The sequence below is a fragment of the Phocoena phocoena genome, chromosome 18 (assembly GCF_963924675.1).
Source record: "Phocoena phocoena chromosome 18, mPhoPho1.1, whole genome shotgun sequence".
NCBI lineage: Eukaryota > Metazoa > Chordata > Mammalia > Artiodactyla > Phocoenidae > Phocoena > Phocoena phocoena.
In genome coordinates, this window is record NC_089236.1 from 41,240,065 (window position 1) to 41,262,650 (window position 22,586).

Consider the following 22,586-nt stretch of genomic DNA (forward strand, 5'->3'; position numbering starts at 1 on the left):
TTATATGTACCTATCCAGTTCTCCCAGCACCACTTATTGAAGATGCTGTCTTTCTCCACTGTACATTCCTGCCTTCTTTATCAAAGATAAGGTGACCATATGTGCATGGGTTTATCTCTGCGCTTTCTATCCTGTTCCATTTAGCTATATTTCTGGTTTTGTGCCAGTACCATAATGTCTTGATTATTGTAGCTTTGTAGTATAGTCTGAAGTCAGGGAGCCTGTTTCCTCCAGCTCTGTTTTTTGTACTCAAGATTGCTTTGGCTATTCAGGGTCTTTTGTGTTTCCATACAACTTGTGAAATTTTTCGTTCTAGTTCTGTGAAAAATGTCAGTGGTAGTTTGATAGGGAGCATTGAATCTGTAGATTGCTTTGGGTAGTAGAGTCATTTTTACCATGTTGATTCTTCCAATCCAAGAACATGTTATATCTCTCCATCTATTTGTATCATCTTTAATTTCTTTCATCAGTGTCTTATAATTTTCTGCATACAGGTTTTTGTCTCCTTAGGTAGGTTTATTCCTAGATATTTTATTATTTTTTTGCAATGGTAAATGGGAGTATTTCCTTGATTTCACTTTTAGAATTTTCATCATTACTGTATAGGAATGCCAGAGATTTCTGTGAATTAATTTTGTGCCCTGCTACTTTAACAAATTCATTGATTAGCTCTAGTAGCTTTCTGGTAGCATCTTTAGGATCCTCTATGTATAGTATTATGTCATCTGCAAACAGTGACAGCTTTACTTCTTCTTTTCTGATTTGGATTCCTTTTCTTTCTTTTTCTTCTCTGATTGCTGTGGCTAAAACTTCCAAAACTATGTTGAATAAGAGTGGTGAGAGTGGGCAACCTTGTCTTGTTCCTGATCTTAGTGGAAATGCTTTCAGTTTTTTCACCATTGAGGATGATGTTGGCTGTGGGCTTGTCTTATATGGCCTTTATTATGTTGAGGAAAGTTCTTCTATGCCTACTTTCTGCAGGGTTTTTATCATAAATGGTTTTGAAATTTGTCGAAAGCTTTCTCTGCATCTATTGAGATGATCATATGGTTTTCCTCCTTCAATTTGTTAATATGGTTTATCACATTGGTATATTTGTGTATATTGTAGAAACCTTGCATTCCTGGAATAAACCCCACTTGATCATGGTGTATGATCCTTTTAATGTGCTGTTGGATTCTGTTTGCTAGTATTTTGTTGAGGATTTTTGCATCTATGTTCATCAGTGATATTGGCCTGTGGTTTTCTTTCTTTGTGACATCATTGTCTAGGTTTGGTATCAGGGTGATGGTGGCCTCATAGAATGAGTTTGGGAGTGTTCCTCCTTCTGCTATATTTTGGAAGAGTTTGAGAAGGATAAGTGTTAACTCTTTTCTAAATGTTTGATAGAATTCGCCTATGAAGTCATCTGGTCCTGGGCCTTTGTTTGTTGGAAGATTTTTAATCAGTTTCGATTTCTGTGCTTGTTTTCGGTCCGTTCATATTTTCTATTTCTTCCTGATTCAGTCTTGGCAGGTTGTGCATTTCTAAGAATTTATCCATTTCTTCCAGTTTGTCCAATTTTTTGGCATAGAGTTGCTTGTAGTAATCTCTCATGATCTTTCATATTTCTGCAGTGTCAGTTGTTATTTCTTCTTTTTCATTTCTAATTCTATTGATGTGTCTTCTCCCTTTTTTTCTTGTTGAGTCTGGCTAATGGTTTATATATTTTGTTTATCTTCTCAAAGAACCAGCTTTTAGTTTTATTGTTCTTTGCTATCATTTTCTTAATTTTTTTTTCGTTTATTTCTGATCTGACTTTTATGATTTCTTTCCTTCTACTAACTTCGTCGGGTTTTGTTCTGCTTTCTCTAATTGCTTTAGGTGCAAGGTAAGGTTGTTGATTCGAGATGTTTCCTGCTTCTTAAGGTGGGCTTGTATTGCTATAAACTTCTCCCTTAGAACTGCTTTTGCTGCATCCCATAGATTTTGGGTCATCGTGTCTCCATTGTCATTTGTTTCTAGGTATTTTTTTATTTCCTCTTTGAGTTCTTCAGTGATCACTTCGTTATTAAGTAGTGTATTGTTTAGCCTCCATGTGTTTGGATTTTTTTACAGATCTTTTCCTGTAATTGATATCTAGTCTCATAGCATTGCAGTCAGAAAAGATACTTGATACAATTTCAATTTTCTTAAATTTACCAAGGCTTGATTTGTGACCCAAGATATGATCTAACCTGGAGAATGTTCCATGAGCACTTGAGAAAAATGTGTATTCTGTTGTTTTTGGATGGAGTGTCCTATAAATGTCAATTAGGTCCACCTTGTTTAATGTATCATTTAAAGCTTGTGTTTCCTTATTTATTTTCAGTTTGGATTATCTGTCCATTGGTGAAAGTGGGATGTTAAAGTCCCCTACTATGAATGTGTTACTGTCAATTTCCTCTTTCATGGCTGTTAGTATTTGCCTTATGTATTGAGGTGCTTCTATGTTGGGTGCATAAATATCTACAATTGTTATATCCTCTTCTTGGATGGGTCCCTTGATCATTATGTAGTGTCCTTCTTTGTCTCTTCTAATAGTCTTTGTTTTAAAGTCTATTTTGTCTGATATGAGAATTGCTACTCCAGCTTTCTTTTGGTTTCCATTTGCATGGAATATCTTTTTCCATCCCCTTAATTTGAGTCTGTATGTGTCTCTAGGTCTGAAGTGGGTCTCTTGTAGACAGCATATATAAGAGTCTTGTTTTTGTATCCATTCAGCCAATATGTGTCTTTTGGTGGGAGCATTTAGTCCATTTACATTTAAGGTAATTATCGATATGTATGTTCCTATTCCCATTTTCTAAATTGTTTTGTGTTCATTATTGTAGGTCTTTTCCTTCTCTTGTGTTTCTTGCCTAGAGAAGTTCCTTTAGCATTTGTTGTAAATCTGGTTTTGTGGTGCTGAACTCTCTCAGCTTTTGTTTGTCTGTAGAGGTTTTAATTTCTCCATCAAATCTGAATGAGATCCTTGCTGGGTAGAGTAGTCTTGGTTGCAGGTTTTTCTCCTTCATCATCAGTATGTCCTGCCACTCCCTTCTGGCTTGTAGGGTTTCTGCTGAGAGATCAGCTGTTAACCTTATGGGGATTCCCTTGTGTGTTATTTGTTGTTTTTCCCTTGCTGCTTTTAATATGCTTTCTTTGTATTTAATTTTTGACAGTTTGATTAATATGTGTCTTGGCATATTTCTCCTTGGATTTATCCTGTATGGGACTCTCTGTTCTTCCTGGACTTGATTAACTATTTCCTTTCCCATATTAAGGAAGTTTTCAACTATAATCTCTTCAAATATTTTCTCAGTCCCTTTCTTTATCTCTTCTTCTTCTGGGACCCCTATAATTTGAATGTTGCTGTGTTTAATGTTGTCCCAGAGGTCTCTGAGACTGTCCTCAGTTCTTTTCATTCTTTTTTCTTTATTCTGCTCTTCAGTAGTTATTTCCACTATTTTATCTTCTAGGTCACTTATCCATTCTTTTGCCTCAGTTATTCTGCTATTGATCCCATGCAGATATTTTTACTTTCATTTATTGTGTTGTTCATCATTGTTTGTTTCATCTTTATTTCTTCTAGGTCCTTGTTAAATGTTTCTTGCATTTTGTCCATTCTATTTCCAAGATTTTGAATCATGCTTACTATCATTATTCTGAATTCTTTTTCAGGTAGACTGCCTATTTCCTCTTCATTTGTTAGGTCTGGTGCATTTTTATCTTGCTCCTTCATCTGCTGTGTGTTTTTTTTTTGTCTTCTCTTGTGTTTGGGGTCTCCTTTTTGCAGGTTGCAGGTTCGTAGTTTCCATTGTTTCTCATGTTTGTCTCCAGTGGCTAAGGTTGGTTCAGTGGGTTGTGTAGGCTTCCTGGTAGAGGGGACTAGTGCCTGTGTTCTGGTGGATGAGGCTGGATCTTGTCTCTCTAGTGGGCAGGTCCACATCTGTTGGTGTGTTTTGGGGTGTCTGTGGACTTATTATGATTTTAGGCAACCTCTCTGCTAATGGGTGGGGTTGTGTTTCTGTTTTGCTAGTTGTTTGGCATAGGTTGTCCAGCACTGTAACTTGCTGGTAGTTGAGTGAAGCTGGGTGCTGGTGTTAAGATGGAGGTCTCTGGGAGATTTTGGTGTTTGATATTATGTGGAGCTTGGTGGTCTCTTATTGAGCAGTGTCCTGACGTTGGCTCTCCCACGTCCGAGGCAGAACCCTGACTCCTGGCTGGAACACCAAGAGCCTTTCATCCACACAGCTCAGAATAAAAGGTAGAAAAAGTAGAGAGAATTAGTAGAATTATGAAGAAAGACAGAAAGAAAGAAAGAAAGAAAGAAAGAAAGAAAGAAAGAAAGAAAGAAAGAAAGAAAGAAAGAAACAAGAAAAGAAGGAAAGAAGGCAAGAAGGAAAGAAAGGCGCGAGGGAGGGAGGGTGGAAGGAAGGAAGGAAGGAGGGAAGGAAGGAAAAAAGACAGAAAGAAAGAAGATACAGTAAAATAAAATAAAGTATAATAAAGTTATTGAATTAAAAAATATTTTTTTAGGAAAAATAAAAATATGGGACGGATAGAACCTTAGGACAAATGTTGGAAGCAAAGCTATACAGACAAAATCTTACACAGAAACCTACACATACACCCTCACAAAAAAAGGTGAAGGGGAAAAAATCATAAATCTTGCTCTCAAAGTCCACCTACTCAATTTGGGATGATTTGTTGTCTAAAGGATGGAAGGAAGGAAAGGAAGAAAGAAAGAAGGAAAGAAAGAAAGAAAGAAAGAAAGAAAGAAAGAAAGAAAGAAAGAAAGAAAGAAAAGAAAGAAGGTAAAGTATAATAAAGTTATTAAAATTAATTATTAAGAAAAATATTAAAAATAAGTAAACAATGGACGGATAGAACCCTAGGACAAATGGTGGAAGCAAAGCTATACAGACAAGATCTGACACAGAAGGGGAAAAAATCATAGATGTTGCTCTCGAAGTCCACCTCCTCAATTTGGGATGATTTGTTATCTATTCATGTAATCCACAGATGCAGGGTACATCAAGTTGATTGTGAAGCTTTAATCCGCTCTTTCTGAGGCTGCTGGGAGAGATTTCCCTTTCTCTTCTTTGTTCTCACAGCTCACAGGGGCTCAGCTTTGGATTTGGCCCTGCCTCTGCATGTACATCGCTGGAGGGCATCTGTTTTTTTGCTCAGACAGGACGGAGTTAAAGGAGCTGCTGATTCGGGGACTCTGGCACACTCAGGCCTGGGGGAGGGAGGGGCACAGCGTGTGGAGCGAGCCTGCGGTGGCAGAGGCCAGCATGATATTGCACCAGCCTGAGTCTCGCCGTGCGTTCTCCCGGGGAAGTTGTCCCTGTATCCCGGGAATCTGGCAGTGGTGGGCTGCACAGGCTCCCCGGAAGAGGGGTGTGGATAGTGACCTGTGCTTGCACACAGGCCCCTTGGTGGTGGCAGCAGCAGCCTTAGCGTCTCCCACCCGTCTCTGGGATCCGCGCTTTTAGCCGTGGCTCACGCCCATCTCTGGGGTTTGTGCTTTTAGCCGCGGCTCGCGCCCGTCTCTGGAGTTCCTTTAAGCAGTTTAACCCCTCTCCTCGCACACCAGGAAACAAAGAGGGAAGAAAAAGTTTCTTGCCTCTTTGGCAGGTGCAGACTTTTCCCCAGACTCCCTCCCAGCTAGCCGTGGTGCACTAACCCCTTCAGGCTGTGTTCGAGCCGCCAACCCCAGTCCTCTCCCTGTGCTCCGACCGAAGCCCGGGCCTCAGCTCCCAACCCCGCCTGTCCCGGCGGGTGAGCAGACAAGCCTCTCAGGCTGGTGAGCGCTGGTTGGCACCGATCCTCTATGTGGGAATCTGTCTGCTTTGCCCTACGCACCCCTGTTGCTGTGCTCTCCTCCGTGGCTTCGAAGCTCCCCCCTCCGCCTCCCACAGTCTCTGCCCACAAAGGGGCTTCCTAGTGTGTGGAAATCTCTCCTCCTTCACAGCTCCCTCCCACTGGTGCAGGTGATGTCCCTATTCTTTTGTCTCTGTTTTTTCTTGTTTTTCTTTTGCCCTACCCAGGTACGTGGGGAGTTTCTTGCCTTTTGGGAGGTCTGAGGTCTTCTGACAGCATTCAGTAGGTGTTCTGTAGGAGTTTTTCCACTTGTAGATGTATTTCTGGTGTATCTGTGGGGAGGAAGGTGATCTCCGCGTCTTACTCTTCTGCCATCTTCCCAGCACCCCCCCGATCATACGGTTTTTATCTTTCAATTTGTTAATATGATTTATCACTTTGATTGATTTGCGTATATTGAAGAATCCTTGCATTCTTGGGATAAACCCCACTTGATCACGGGGTCATCATTCTTTTAATGTGCTGTTGGATTCTGATTGCTAGTATTTGCTTGAGGTTTCTTGCATCTATGTTTATCAGTCATATTGGCCTGTAATTTTCTTTTTTTCTAGTACCTTTTTCTGGTTTTGTTATAAAGGTGATGGTGGCCTTGTAGAATGAATTTGGATGGGTTCTCCCTCTGCTATACATTGGAAGAGTTTGAGAAGGATAGGTGTTAGCTCTTCTCTAAATGCTTGCTAGAATTTGCCTGTGAAGCCATCTCGTCCAGGGCGTTTGTTTGTTGGAAGATTTTAAATCACAGTTTCAATTTTAATGTTTGTGATTGGTTGGTTTATATTTTCTATTTCATCCTGTTTCAGTCTCAGAAGGTTGTGCTTTTCTAAGAATTTGTCCATTTCTTCCAGGTTCTCTATTTTATTGGCATATAGCTGTTTGTAGTAATCTCTCATGATCCTTTGTATTTCTGCAGTGTCAGTTGTTACTTCTCCCTTTTCATTTCTAATTCTGTTGATTTGAATGTTTTCCCTTTCTTTCTTGATGTGTCTCACTAATTGTTTATCAATTTTGTTTATCTGCTCAAGAACCAGCTTTATTGATCTTTGCTATTGTTACTTTTCATTTCTTTTTTATTTATTTCCAATCTAATTTTTATGATTTCTTTCCTTCTGCTAACTTTGGGTTTTTTTTTTTTTTCTTCTTTCTCTATTTCCTTTAGGTATAAGTTAAGGTTGTTTATTTGAGATGTTTCTTGTTTCTGAGGTATGACTGTATTGCTATAAACTTCCCTCTTAGAACTGTTTTTGCTGCATCCCATATGTTCTGGGTCATCATATTTTCATTGTCATTTGTTTCTTGGTAATTTTAGATTTCCTTTTTTATTTCTTCAGTGACTTCTTGGTTATTTAGTAACACATTGTTTACCCTCCAGGTATTTTTTTTAATAGTTTTTTCCTTTAATTGATATCTAGTCTCATAGTGTTGTGGTAGGAAAAGGTACTTGATCAGTTTTCTATTTTCTTAAATTTACCAAGGCTTCATTTGTGATCCAAGATATGATCTATCCTGGAGAATGTCCATGAGCACTTGAGAAGAAAGTGTATTCTGTTCATTTTGGATGGAATGTCCTGTAAATATCCATTAAGTCCATCTTTGTAATATGAAATTTAAAGCTTGTGTTTCCTTATTTATTTTCATTTGAATGACTGGTGTATTGGTGAAAGTGAGGTGTTAAAGTCCCCTAGTATTTTTGTGTTACTGTTGATTTCCCTTTTATGGCTGTTAGCATTTGCCTTATGTATTGAGGTGCTTCTATGTTGGGTGCATAAATATTTACAATTGTTATATCTTCTTCTTGGATGGATCCCTTGATCATTATGTAGTGTCCTTCTTTGTCTCTTGTAATAGTCTTTGTTTTAAAGTCTATTTTGTCTGATATGAGAATTGCTACTCCAGCTTTCTTTTGTTTTCCATTTGCATGGAATATCTTTTTCCATCCCCTTAATTTGAGTCTGTATGTGTCTCTAGGTCTGAAGTGGGTCTCTTGTAGATAGCATATATATGGGTCTTGTTTTTGTATCCATTCAGCTAGTCTATGTCTTTTGGTTGAAACATTTAAACCATTTATATTTAAGGTAATTGTTGATATGTATGTTCCTATTATTATTTTCTTAATTCTTTTGGGTTCATTATTGTAGGTCTTTTCCTTCCCTTGTGTTTCTTGCCTAGAGAAGTTCCTTTAGTGTTTGTTGTAAACCTGGATTGGTGGTGCTTAGTTCTGTTAGCTTTTGCTTGTCTATAAAGTTTTTGGTTTTTCCACCAAATCTGAATGAGATCCTTTCTGTGTAGAGTAATCTTGGTTGTAGGTTTTTCCCTTTTTTCATTTTAAATATGTCCTGGCACTGCCTTCTGGCTTTTAGAGTTTCTGCTGAAAGATCAGATATTAACCTTATGGGGATTCCTTTGTATGTTATTTGTTACTTTTCCCTTGCTGCTTTTAATATTTTTTCTTTGTATTTAATTTTTGATAGTTTGATTGATATGTCTTGGTGTTTTTCTCCTTGGATTTATCCTGTATGGGACTCTCAGTGCTTCCTGGACTTGATTGACTATTTCCTTTCCCAGATTAGGGAAGTGTTCAACTATAATCTCTTCAAATATTTTTCAGTCCCTTTCTATTTCTCTTCTTCTTCTGGGACCCCTACAATTCGAATGTTGGTGCATTTAATGCTGTCTGAGACTGTTCTCTATTCTTTTTACTCTTTTTCCTTTATTCTGCTCTGCAGTAGTTATTTTCATTATTTAATCTTTCAGTTCACTTATGTGTTCTTTTGCCTCAGTTATTCTGCTATTGATTCCTTCTTGAGAATTTTTTGTTACATTTATTGCTTCGTTCATCATTGTTTGTTTGCTTTTTAGTTCTTCTAGGTCCTTTTTACATATTTCTTGTATTTTCTCCATTCTATTTCCAAGATTTTGGATATCTTTACTACCATTAATCTGAATTCTTTTTCAGGTGCTGCCTATCTTCTCCTCATTTAGTTGTTCTTGTGAGTTTTTATCTTGCTCCTTCTTCTGCAACATTTTTCTCTCTCATATCACTTCTGCCTAACTTACTGTGTTTATGCTCTCATTTCTGCAGGCTGCAGGAGCATATTTCTTCCTGCTTCTGCCTTCTATTGGGTAAAGCTTGTCCAGGGGCTTGTGCAGGCTTCTGCCTTCTGTTGGGTGAAGCTGGTCCAGGGGCTTTTGCAGGCTTCCTGTTCTGAAGCTCTGATGCCTGCCCTCTGTTATGCGGAGCTGGGTCTTGTCCCTCTGGGAGGCCAGGATGTGCCAGGAGTTGTGTCTTGGGGTGCCTGTGGGAGTAGCATGACTTTAGGCAGCCTGTCTGATGATGGGTCAGGATGTGTTCCTGTTTTGCTTTTTGTTTGGCCTGAGGTTTTTCAGCACTGTAGCTTGCTGGCTCTTGGGTGGGGCTGGTTCCCTGTGCCAGGTTGGGACCTCTGGGAGAGCTCACACTGATTAATATTCCCTGGAGCCTCTGCTACCAGTGTCCTTGTCCCCACAGTGAGGTACATCCAACCCCCACCTCCTCAGGAATCACTCCAAGACTCCTCATTAGGTTTAGCTCAATTTCCTATGGAGTTACTGCTTTGTACTATGTCCCAGTGCTCATGTGACCTTTGTGTGACCTCCTAGAGTGGAGTCTCTGCTTCCCCTATGCCTGTGGAACTCTTGCACCAAGCCCCAGTGGTCTTCAAGGTTACATGCTCTGGGGGTTCTTCCTCCCAATGCCAGATCCTCACACTGTCTTGGAGGGCTATTTTTATGTGGGAATGTCCCTGTGTAGGTTGCATGGGTTAATATTATGATTATTTTTGGTATGACAGGTTTTTTCTATGGATGACTACCACCTTTTTCCTTAGAAGATGCTGGCTGCTGGTGTTGTGGTGACCAGAGCCTGCCCTGGATTTTGAGTGGTGTCTCCCCTTTGCTCTGTGGTTGTCAGTGCCCTGTCAGTCTGCTCCTTAGCTGTTGGAGTACAGGGCTCCAGGTCTGTTTCTTAACTGTGTTTCTGATCTGCAGTATGAGGTAAGTGGCATTAGAGCCCTTCCACTGAGACAGAAACCACTGAGTATTCCTCCTCTGTAGCTGTTTACCTGTGAACATATTCTGTTGTGTCACCTTTCACCCATTATGTGAGCTCACAAGTTATTCTGTTGTTGGCACTGCTCTCAGCCTCTCCTTAACCATGGGTAAGCTAGCAATGTGCCCTGGTGCCTCTCAGGCATTTTCACTGGGCCACCAGCATAGATCCACTGAAGTCAGGTCCCAGAATTGCAGTAATCATGGATGTGGACCTTCTGTGGATGCTATGTGGGCAGCTCAGACTCTGACGTGGCCCAGTCACCATGTGTACATGCCCACAAAGTCCACAGCTGCTAAAGCTAGACTGACTGGGGCAGTCATGCCTGCCCAGGTGAGAGGGGTTGAGGCAGCAACCAACTGAGGTGCGTGAACCCACTCTGGCAGGAGCCCCTGCTAGTGCCTGTGAAAGTGGGGAGGCAGCTGTGGAGAAGCATGGGGAGAGAGGCTGTGGTGGCAGGTCCTTCCTCCCTTTGAATGTCACTCAAAAATGGCACTTCACTTCTAAGGCATTCCGGGCTCCCTCCAGGAGCATTTCCGGTTGCAGAGCTCCTCACTACCATTCTTTCAGGCTGTCTCCGAACAGCCAGCAGCAGTCCTCTGCCCTGAGCCCTACATTTTTAAAGTGAGATGCTGGTGGATTCTATTACAGATAACTAATATTAAAGAAATTTAAAAGGTAACATTTATTGTGATATGTGAAATTTTTTTCTTAAAATTAAAATGTCTTTTTTATCAGTGGGGAGGTCTATTGGTAGAGCAATTCTAATAAAAGAGCACAGTAAGTCAATAACATCAACCAAAAATAATTATTTTTTTTAAATTTTAAATTTAAACATCAATAATCATCAGCTATATGAGAAACACTGAAAGCATGAAAGATAAAAATCAAGATGAAACTACAACTAATTAGAAGACAAGTAATTAGAAGAAAAGGAAGAATAAAATATCTTATGCAGAGAGATTTTGGAAATAATTCCACAGGAACAAACAGGAAAGAAGGATAAGAAGAAGGAGGAGATACATTTGTTGGAAATACGAATTATGATTTCTATAATGACAAAATCTATATAAATGCTAGAATGTGAATTTGAACCTAAATTAATTTATCAGAGGATAAAGCAAATTGACAAGTGTTTGAAATAATACACCACATAAATTAAATAAATGGAGGAGGGTCAATATTCAATTAAAGATTCTGAAAAGAAGACCTAAAGAAAAAAGAAAAAAATGAGTAAAGTTATGGCTAAGAAGAAAATTATCACAAATAATAAAGCTGAAGAAAATAAAAGGTTTTAGAATGAAAGGGAACATACCATGTTGATCAGGGTAAAGGTATATACCTACCTAGACACTTCAGATTAACATTTTCGGGAAGAAAATGAAAAAACAAAAACAAAAAACACCAACAGTTAATCTATAAGATGAGTGGAATCTGGTATCAATCTATTGATGAGAATTCCTGCATGTTAGAGAAAACAATTGAAAAATATTTACAGTATACTGAAAAAGTTATTTTTAATGTAGAAATTATCAATCTGAACAAAATATGAGGGTAAACTAAGACACTTTCAGGTATGAATGAACTAGAAAATGTTAAACCCATCTTTTCTGAGGAAACTTAGGTATGTATTTCAGAAAAGAAACAGAAAAAATCAACAAAGAGTGGGAATTAAAAAACCACCGTGAGTGGACTTAAAACAGGAGTGTTATAAATTTTCAAAGGAGTTAGCAAGCAAGCATTTTCTTTTGGAAAAAAAAAAAAAAGCTGTCTAGTATAAATAGAGTAATACAACAAATAAGATCCATGAGAGAGTGAAATGATGTAGGCAAATTATTGTTTAACAGAAAAGTAAGTCAATTAATGCACTAGAAAAATGATCAGTTCTTTTATAATGTGATTAAATATGAAATCAATCAAATATTACATGGATTTTAATTATTAGTAGAGAATAGAAAAAAAAGACTCATTAGACCTAGACACTGGTTATATTCTCATACAAATAGCATAGGAAACAAGATATTTACACTGCCTTTACAAATACTACATATTCAATTCAGTGTAAAGACCTATATTTTGATTTCAATATTTAGGATCCACCAATAGATAGTATAAATAAATGTTGGAATAAGGTTGCAGTGAAAAATGTAAAATTAAATCAATAGATGACAAGTTTGGGGATGTGGGACTGGGGAAAGCCATGTGAACAGAAAGTCAGGGGTATTAATATTCCACTTTCATGTAATTAACAGATACTCTCAAATGTTAATAGAACATTGAACAGAGGTTAATAGTAATATTGTAGGGCTGAAATGCAACTAATGAGAAAAAATGCCATTTGCTCTAAAATATTGGAACAGGTGGGGGAGAAAAAAAGTAGGGAATGACAGAAAACATTAAAAACACATTTTTCTTACTGGGGAAAATAGACATGATGTAAACTTGATAAATAATACATTGAAGCATAAACATGCAACACAAAGTTATATCAAGGATTGGCTGCTCAAAATGACAAGCTGGTAAAAAATATACATTATTTTCTGTGGGTGTGTTATATGTTATGGAATCATTCTTGTCAGAGAATTATGGTAAGAAATTTAAAAGAAAATAACAAATATCAACATTTTCTGCTTATAAATTTAAACTAGATACCTCTCTCCTCATACAAAGGTTCTCAATTTTTGAGTGTTTATTTCTTTGCTTCTTTGAAATGAGCTTTGAATGATCTTTCATTTTATGTACTAAGAGCATACTTTATTGCTGGCTAACTTGATGAACAAAGGAAACTTCAGTTGGGGGTCTGTATGTTTTACACTTCGGCAATCAGGAGCTCGGTCTATATTTACCATGCACCATCACTTTGGAGTTTACCAAACATATTACTGTTAACCCTGTGGTTTTGATGCTGAATTGGTGCTTATTTTATAAAGAGGAGACTATCATGTCCTTTTACTCAGTCACCACCCATTTCTCCTCTCTCCCAATTGACACTTGCTCTTCTTGCAGAAAGAGACACTTCCACCCTCCTCTGAGGCATTTTATCACCAAGCAATCCTGATATTCTCTTTCCGGTGACATTTTCTCCCATGCCATTGGCAGGTAAGTGCTTGCGATTTGGAGTCCAGGAATGGAAGGGATCAATTAGAAAAAGAGCATCACTTCCTACTGGACTAAATAATGGAAAAGAAAAAAAAAATGGATAAGATAAAATTTGAAGGTAAGATGATATGATTATTCTCTAGAGTCATAACCTTGTCCATAAATTAAGTGGAATAGAAGAAGCCTTTAGGAGTACAGGGTTTAATGACCATATTTCAGACTACCCTAGGGATTCAGACAGAAAATTGCTAAGAAGTAGAGCCACCTAGGCTTAGCTATAAGAAACTAAAATTTAAGGAGGTGTACTGTGGAAGGATTAAGTAAAACAATTGTGGGTGATTGAAATAAAATAGATAGGGTGCAGACTCGTAATGGAGTGTTTCAGTTACTATATTAACAAAGTATAGTTGATCTGAAAGTTAATACTTAAAATCTCTGAAGATTTAAGTGTAAGTGATATGCATGATAGCAGAGAGCATACAAGTAACAAAACATAAAAATAAAATCTGAAGTAATTTTGATCACTGATTTTACTAGAGCCATCACATATACATATATATTTTTTCTCTCTCTGCAATTATTCAGTAAAACTTTCAGTGTATTTGTTAAGATTTTTTAAGTCCTGACTGAACATATTTTAGATTTGAACAATCAAAATGCACCATGATATGGTTTTGACAGAACAAACCTACTAAAGGATGATTACAATTTCAAATAGCGAAATATGAAACATACAGTAGTGAAACCATATTCTATTAATGTATGTGACCCCCATTTTACAATCAGCTTAAAAGTGTGACTTACTTACTATTTTAAAATCTACTGAAAGTATGACTGTCAAATCTGAGGAAAAGATATGTCATACTTATGACATATCCACAGAGACCCTAAATGGATAGTTATGAAAGTGACATTAGAGTTGTGTTATTGTATTTCCCTACTAGGTTAGAGTTGCAAAACCTTTACTGAAAAATGTCACCATATTTGACATATATGTCTAGTTAAATCATTTTGAGGAAAATTCTTCATCATTGATTTTCAACAGCCACAAAAAATACCTTTCTTTTTAATCCTCAAGTTTTACACATATGTTGAAAGAAACATTCAACTATGAGTGACCTTAATGTATTTTTGACACAGGAAGCTCCAGGAACAGCTTGTTTATACTTTTACATTATAAATGGAGTATCACTAAGTATCTGAAAAGATCAACTGAAGTGTCTGGAATATACAATTTGGCAGATGTGCTTTCTTGTGCTGGATAATTATGTTGTTTGAAAAATCAGAATGAATGAATACTTTTTCTTTGAAAGTCAAAGAGTGTGGTAGAATGGAGATTTGCACATGAAAAATAATCAGTAGCTAATACACACAGAAACACACACACACACACACACACACACACAAACACACCCCACCACCACCACCACTACCACCAAATTAACCTAACATGTACGAAGAAGTAAATTTCTTCACATCAGAAGTGTTTTTTTTTCTTTTATTTGTAAGAATTAAAATAAAACAAATTGAATGCCTCAGAATCAGTAGCATGCTGGAGAAAACTTAAAAGCTGTCTCTTCAAAAGATTATCATATATTGATCATTATATATATTTCAGATATAAATGGTGTGCAGCACACAATTTCCATATTATAAAGTATGCAATAGTTTATATTGTGAATTCCATTTTGTTAATTGTCTCTCATAGAAGACTTTGATTGAGTTTTGCCAAATACTTGCATCCTTAACAAAATTATGGTTGCAGTTTATGAATGAGTGTAGTCCCAACATGAACCTTGGTTGATTTCTTTTAACATTAAAGGGTAAGACAAAAGGAAACAATGATGATACATGTTTTTCTCCACTTGTTTTCAGTGATGTCAGCCACTTCTTTTTGAACTGGTTAATGCATAGTTTTCAAAAATTAGAAGAATAGCTTTTCAATTTTTTTGTGCTATTCCCATTCTAACAGGTACAAATATGATGCATTTTAAGTTAAATTTGTCTATTAATATTTTACCATTACTTTCTTAAGTCTAGACAAGACAGAAAACTATAAATAATATCCCAATTGATAGATTTTGTCTATCCCTGTGTGTAAAGACTCTTACTCTGGACAATGGAGGCTAACAATTAGGTGTCATTAAACATACAGAAGGACAGAAATGTGCCATAGAACACTATTATGTAATATTTATACTCTGCAGACACATGGATGTAAATAGCCTTAAAAGCATAGAAATTAGTAAAATTAGTTAAATAATTAGAAATTGATTTTTTTAGTATTTATTACCTCTGTTTTTGTATCATTTATTTAATTTTAAGCTATATAATTTACTTCTTAATAATGGCTATATTTAACAACTGACTCATGAAAGACCTGAAAATTTAATGATTGGCCCTGTTGGTCAGAGCCAGTGACAGAACCCCACTGGTCTGCAATGTGATTATTTATTTATTTATTGTGGAGAATTCAGGTACTCCTGCTGGTAACCAGAAAAAAACAAATGATGACTGTTATCTGTACATATATAGTTTAGGAAATTTGTTACTATTGGCAGCTCACATTTATTCAAGGCTGAGTCAGCATCTTATATATATATATATATATATATATATATATATATGTGTGTGTGTGTGTGTGTGTGTGTGTATATATATAGAGAGAGATACTATTATTTCGTGTTTTTTTAAAAGATTCTTTGGCTGTTAATCTCCATATTTCAGAAGAGTTTGCTCATGAGCTGCACATGCTGTCCTTAAGATTGCATCATTATTTAATTAGTAATTTATAAATAATAATGTCTTTTAAAATAATGATGTGTATTACAATCAATGACTCTTCTATTCAATGGGGAAAAAGAAAGTGTATACTACCTCCTTTGTTTTATTTGCACTTTTCACACATTTCTTTTGTTTCTTCCAGTGCCTCTGTACTGCTATACTACATCTCTGATGTGTCCACAGTGGTCCCCAATTAAGGTGAGACTTTTGCTGCTAGAAAAGAAAACTTTTTCCTTTTTCTGTTTTTCTTTCTTTTCTTCTCTTTTTTTCCTGGGTTCTGCTTTCTTGGCATTTAAGGAATTTTCACCAACTGTATTCACCAGTCTGCAGCTACTATACAGTATTTAGTAAAGTTGAATCTGATGCTATGTGAATTCACTACTATCAACAACTTATACCTTATAAAGAATGTGCATGAGATGGCCCTCTAACTTATTTTTGGTGTACGTTTTGGAAGTTTTCATTTTCCCTCTCTATTTCTCTCTCTCTCTCTCTTTTGATTTTATGTTAAATGACCAAATGGGAAAATTTGGATCTAGGATGAGACAGTTTTTCTACTGCCAAATTGAAACCTTGAAGTGTTTAATTGCATATATTTGCATATATATTAGTTTATATTATTATACTTATTATTTTATTCCTTTTACTTTCTTTGTGTCTTTCTATAGCTTTCCCAACCAACATCTTAACCTACTTGCTTAAATTGCTTATTTTCAATGTTCTTCAGTTTCAATGAATGAATGAATGTATAAATTTGTATTTCCATTTGCATCCCATAAATTATTATATGTAATTTATTTTTATTTATTGATAAACGTTTTATAATTTCTGTTATAATTTCTCTTCTACTCATGAGGTATTAAGATTATATTTTATAAGTTCTACATGTGAAGATTTAAAAAATGTGAAAGTCACTTATTTTTAATAGATAAAGATAAATCATTTTTCTTTTATTATGAGTATTGACATATTTTTACATATTTCTGCCATCTTATTTTGAGTTTTCTCTTTGGTCTGTTTTGTCTTTACTTCTTTGTTTTCCCTCTTGTCCTGACTTATGCTGAATCTATATAAAATGTCTTTATTCAAGCCTCCTTCTTATACTGATTTGGAAAGCCTAGATGCCATTTCCTTTACACCTATACATTTCATTTTGTGGTTTAGATCCAAAACTTGAGTAAATATTATACTCATTATTAGACAATTATGTTTGTGTTTACAACATAAATGACAAAGCTCTCCATATTTTTTATTGACACATATGTACTCAATTTAACTAATTTTATGTATTGCTCTTCAAATTACTACATTGCTCTCCACACTTCTGACCTAATTAAAAAGTCTACATTTCTTCCTTTGTTCACATTCAAGGAAATATTTAGTAATTCACAATTTTGCTATTTTAGCTATTGTAATGGCTTTAAAGTTTTGCATTTATAGACATAAAACATAAACAGGAACATATATACTTTGTATTTGCATCAATCTGATTACTAGAGAGGTTTTTCTTTCTTTATATATAGATATAATACTTTCTATTCACTTGGAATACCCCTTCTGTCACATGCATATTCATTCATAAATTTTATCTATTTTCAAAACAATGTCCATTTATGTTGTTGATGATGTTGATGACAGATTTTAGGATTCTTGTGTGTATTCTACCATGTTTCCTATGGAATATTTAAATATGAATAGAAACTATGACACCTGTGTATTCTTTCAGTCTATAATCCCTTTATTTTATTCTAAACCCTGATTTTCCTTAATTTCAAGAAATACATTGAGAATTTCCTCTTGTTTAGGCTTTTGGATTTATTTTTAAAAATTATTCTGAAATATATTATTTTTGTGATATATAGTTTTGGCCCTCATATTTGATATTTTAATCCACTATAGTGCACCTTTGCCTTTGGTCTAAAGTAAGGATATGGTCTACATTTCTCTACTGACCTATATTTTCCCAAAACACCTATTAGCAATGCATAATTTCTCCACAAGCTTCTTGCTTCCAAATATTTTTCCAAGCTCTTTCCTTAGTTTAGTTGATTCATATGTTCTACAACATTAAATGAGCTCTCCTCACTTTATTATTCTTGGCCAAAGTTATATAATTCTTATTTGAAATTCTACAAACATAACTTTTAGAATCAGTCTGAAACCATGTAATAGGGATTTTAATTGGAATTGTACTATATTTGTTATTACTTTTGAGTTATATAATATTTTATTATATTATATCATTCTGCCATTGACAAAATAGATATATTCATTTATTTCTATCATTTACACTTTTTTATAATTGAAATATAATATTTTCTATAAAACTAACAGGCTTTATTATAAGATCAATTCCTAAACACTAAACAGTGATTATTTGTATTGTGAATAGATTATTTTTCCATTATATTTGTTACTGTGATAGAAAAATGTTACTATTTTATTTAGAATATATATATGCATGTGTGTATGTATATATATATATATATATATATATATATATACATATATATATATGTATGTATCTCAACTATGTTGAGCTCTTTTATTAACACAATGTTTTGGTTAATTTATTTATTTATTTGGTTAATTTATTTCTGTGTACAGCATCTACAAAGAAAAATAGGTTTATCTACCCTGTTACAAAATTTGTCTCTCTTGTTTCTGTTTAATTTTATTGCATTGATTATACTCTCTCATACAGTACTAAAGAATAACAGTAATAAAACCTATTCATGTCTTACTACTGAATTATAAATAAAGTGAATCTAAACTTTTCCCATTATGTATATATATGTGTGTATAGACACATATATATTATTTAAAATCTATTCAGTGGATACTCTTTATAAGTGAGCAAGTTGCTATCTATCTCTATTTAAGTGAGATTTGTCATAGAAAATATAGTGAGCATCATCAAATTATATCTTAACAGGGAATTACGTGATTGCTTGTCTTCTTTAGTATTTTAATACTGTAAAGTAACATCTGTAGACTTAAGGAAGTTAAACTATCACTATGTGACTGGGATTAAACATACATGTCACAGTGTCATGTCAGTTTAGTATTTATTATTCTTTTGGTAATGTTTGTTTTCTTTTGATTGTTTTTAAGGTTTTTGCTTTAAATTTTGTGTTCTGTAATTTTACCCCAAAAGGTCATAGTTGGATTCATATGCTTTTACATCTGTGTAAATCTGGCTATTTGTGTCTTTCATAATAAATTATAGAAATTATATAAGTATTGATTTTCCTCTCCAGTATTTTCTCTTTCTATAAACAAAACATGTATCCAAAATTTTCACTCTATCCCCATGAATCTTATTTTCATCTTTCCTACATTCTATTTATGTCTATCTGTAATATTTTATGTGTAATTTCCTCAGATCTATCTCTTCATATTAAAGTTTCTATTCAGATATGTTTAATCAATTAAATAACTAATGTAATAAAGTTACATTTGTTTCTCTTCCATAGTGCCTGGTCATTTTGATAGTCTGGTGTTCATTTGTCTTATCTTCAATAAATTCTATCTGTATTTATACTTATTATGTATTTTGATATTTTTATTTCCTATTCCTTCTATGTTTCTATAGCCTATTTTGTTTGTAATATTCTTTTATGTTTATGGTCTCATATTTTTGGAGCTTCTTCTATAAGGATTGTTTGAGGCTTCTTGTTCCCTCCCAACAGGAATCACACACTCAATTTCCCCTATTGTTAACATAGTAAATTATCATGGTATATTTGATATAATTAATGAACCAACCCTGACACATTATCAGCTGAAGCTTGTAATTTATTTACATATCCTTAGTATTTACCTAATGTCTTTTTTCTGTCTAGAATCCCATCCTATGTACCACAGCACATTATTCACTATTTCCCTTAGCCTCCTATTGCTTTTGACAGCTTCACAGACTTTCCTTGTTTTTGATGGCCTTGACAGCTCTGAGCCTTACTGACCAGATATTTTACTGAATGACCCTCAATTTGAATTTATCTGATGTTTAATAGTGATTATACTGGTGTTATGAGTTTGCAAGTGAACGACCACAAAGGCAAAGTGCTATTTTCAACATATCCTATGAAGTTTAATATTACATACTGCTTAATATTACTTATTACTGCTGATATTGACCTTAATCATGGCAGAAATAGTGTTTGTAATGTTTCCCCATTGTAAAGTTACTCTTTTCTTTCCCCCTTTTTATTCTGTGCTCTTAGTCACTGTTCATAGTGGGGAATTAAGTTCCCCTCTCATTAAGGGTGGAATATCTACATAACTTGTTTGGAATTCATCTGAAGATGAGACTTGTATCTTTTCCCTATTTATTTATTCATTCATTCATTCATTTATTCAATTATTTATATCAGTAGGGACTCATGGAATTTATTTTATATTTTGGGTTATAATAAAATGCAGTAAAATACTTAATTTGTTGCTCAATTTATTCTAGCTTTATCTATTGGTAGGTTTTCATCTGGCTTCTTTGTCCCCTTGACATAACTCCTTCATTGGGTAGGGGGGTAGTGTGTATTTGTGTTTTAAGCACTTCTTTAGTTTCTGGAACTACAAAGTTCATCTTCTCTATTTTCTGTACCAAGCTTAGAATCAGCTACTTCTAGTTTATTTTATGGAGAATATTATTAGAAGCCAAAGGAGTATTGTTACTACTACAGTGTCATTGTTTCCAGTGTGGCCAACAAAGTAAAAATATATGTATATACATCAACACACTTATTAACACGTAACTACACGTTTATTTATGTCTCCAACTCTGTCTATATTACACTGAGTTCATCCTAATGTCTCTAACTCTAATCTGTCATCACACAAATCATTCTAGCCTCTTTCCCTTGATATCTGCTTCCCTTGATTATCTGATTATCTATAAATTCCCACTACAGAAAACTTCACACCATCCTTTAACTTAACATTCATGTCCAATATACAAATATAGTATCAGAATTATTAACTATTATTCCTGTGCAACACAACTTTATCAACTAGAATATAGTGCTTGTGTCAAGTTATTTGCCATTGGTCTTACAGACTCCACTCATTTCCAAAGTTGCTTAAGCCAGCACCTATTTTCCCTACTCCCTTCAGTTTACATTTGTAATATTGTTGAATTTTATTCACATTTTGTATTACACCTTGTGATCCTCCAACTTCCTAAAATGATTTTAATTGAAATCATTGATTCACTGTTTTTGATGTAATGATATAGGTTCATGTACCCACTATTAGAATATATTGCACAATAGTTTCATCTCTAAGAACTCATGAGTTTTTATTTATTCATGATTTATGATCAATTACTTTGCTTTCTTTTAGTCAAGAATCTTGGCACATTTTTGTGAGGAATGGCACTTTGTTACCAATCACACTCTAGATTATGGTTTTTTTTCATGATTTTAATTCCAAAATCATTGACTGCTATCACCTTCCTCATTCAGTAAATAGCTGTTCAGTATCAGATACCAGAATGAAGCTGCAATCAAAGTTGTTAATCACCTCCTTAAAACAGGGAAATTATTTTAGATTATTGAGGTGGATTGAATATAATCACATGAGTTCTTTGAAAACAGAAGAGAAAGTAAGAAGGGAGAAGTCAGATATAAATAGACTTTGGAGTAGGTCAGAGCAATGTAATGTGAGAATTCAACAAGCCATCATTGACTTTGAAGATGGAGGAAGGGGAGCACAAGCAAAGGAATTACCGGCCTAAATGTCAGAAATGGTGCTGAGATGACAGCCAGCAAAAACTGTGGTGACCTTAGTCCTCAACTTAAAGGAATTAAATTCTGGCAACAATACAAATGACTAGGAAATGAATTGTCCCCTAAAGCCTCTAGGAAACAGCACAGACCCACCTACATCTTGAATTTAGTCCAACAAGACAATACATTTCTGATCAACAGAACTGTAAAATAATATATTTAGTGTTTTAAGCCACTAAATTTGTAGAATTTGTTAGAGCAGCAATAGAAAACTATTTCAGTTATGGAGAATTTTAGCCACAATGTTATTTAAATGTTTTGAAGTAACAGATGTAATTCCTACAACCAATGTTCAGATATTTTGCAGTGTATTTGCTCACTATATATTCTTTCATCTCACTTATTGCCTGTGTTTACATTTTCTTATTGGTGAAGTAAATCTTAAAACATTTCTTTCATGAAGTCTGTTGATTGGAAGCTATCAAAGAAGGTTGTACCTGCTCAGTTGTACTACAATTTTGCTGTTTTTCCTTCAACAATTTGAAGCTATTATTTTATTGTCTACTTTGTTTTCTTTAGATAATCTATATTTCCTCTTTAGAAGTTTCAATAATTCTTTTTTTATCCTTGATGGCTTGCAATTTCACTAGATATGGTTAGGTGAAGATTTATTTTCCTTGCTTTTCACTTAGTGTGTACTTTCCAGCTAAAAACTCATGATTATGATAGAGGGAAAAACTCAGCTTCTCTTTATTTAAATATAAGGTGTCGAGAGAGGACTTTCAAGATGGCAGAGGAGTAAGATGTGGACATGATCTTCCTCCCCACAAATACATAAAAAATACATTTACAAGTGGAGCAACTCCTACAGAACACCTATTGAGTGCTGGCAGAAGACCTCAGACTTCCAAAAAGGCAAGAAAAGCTCCAGATACCAGGGTAGGGCAAAAGAAAAAAGAAGACAAAGGAATTGGGATGGGTCCTGCACCTCTGGGATGAAACTG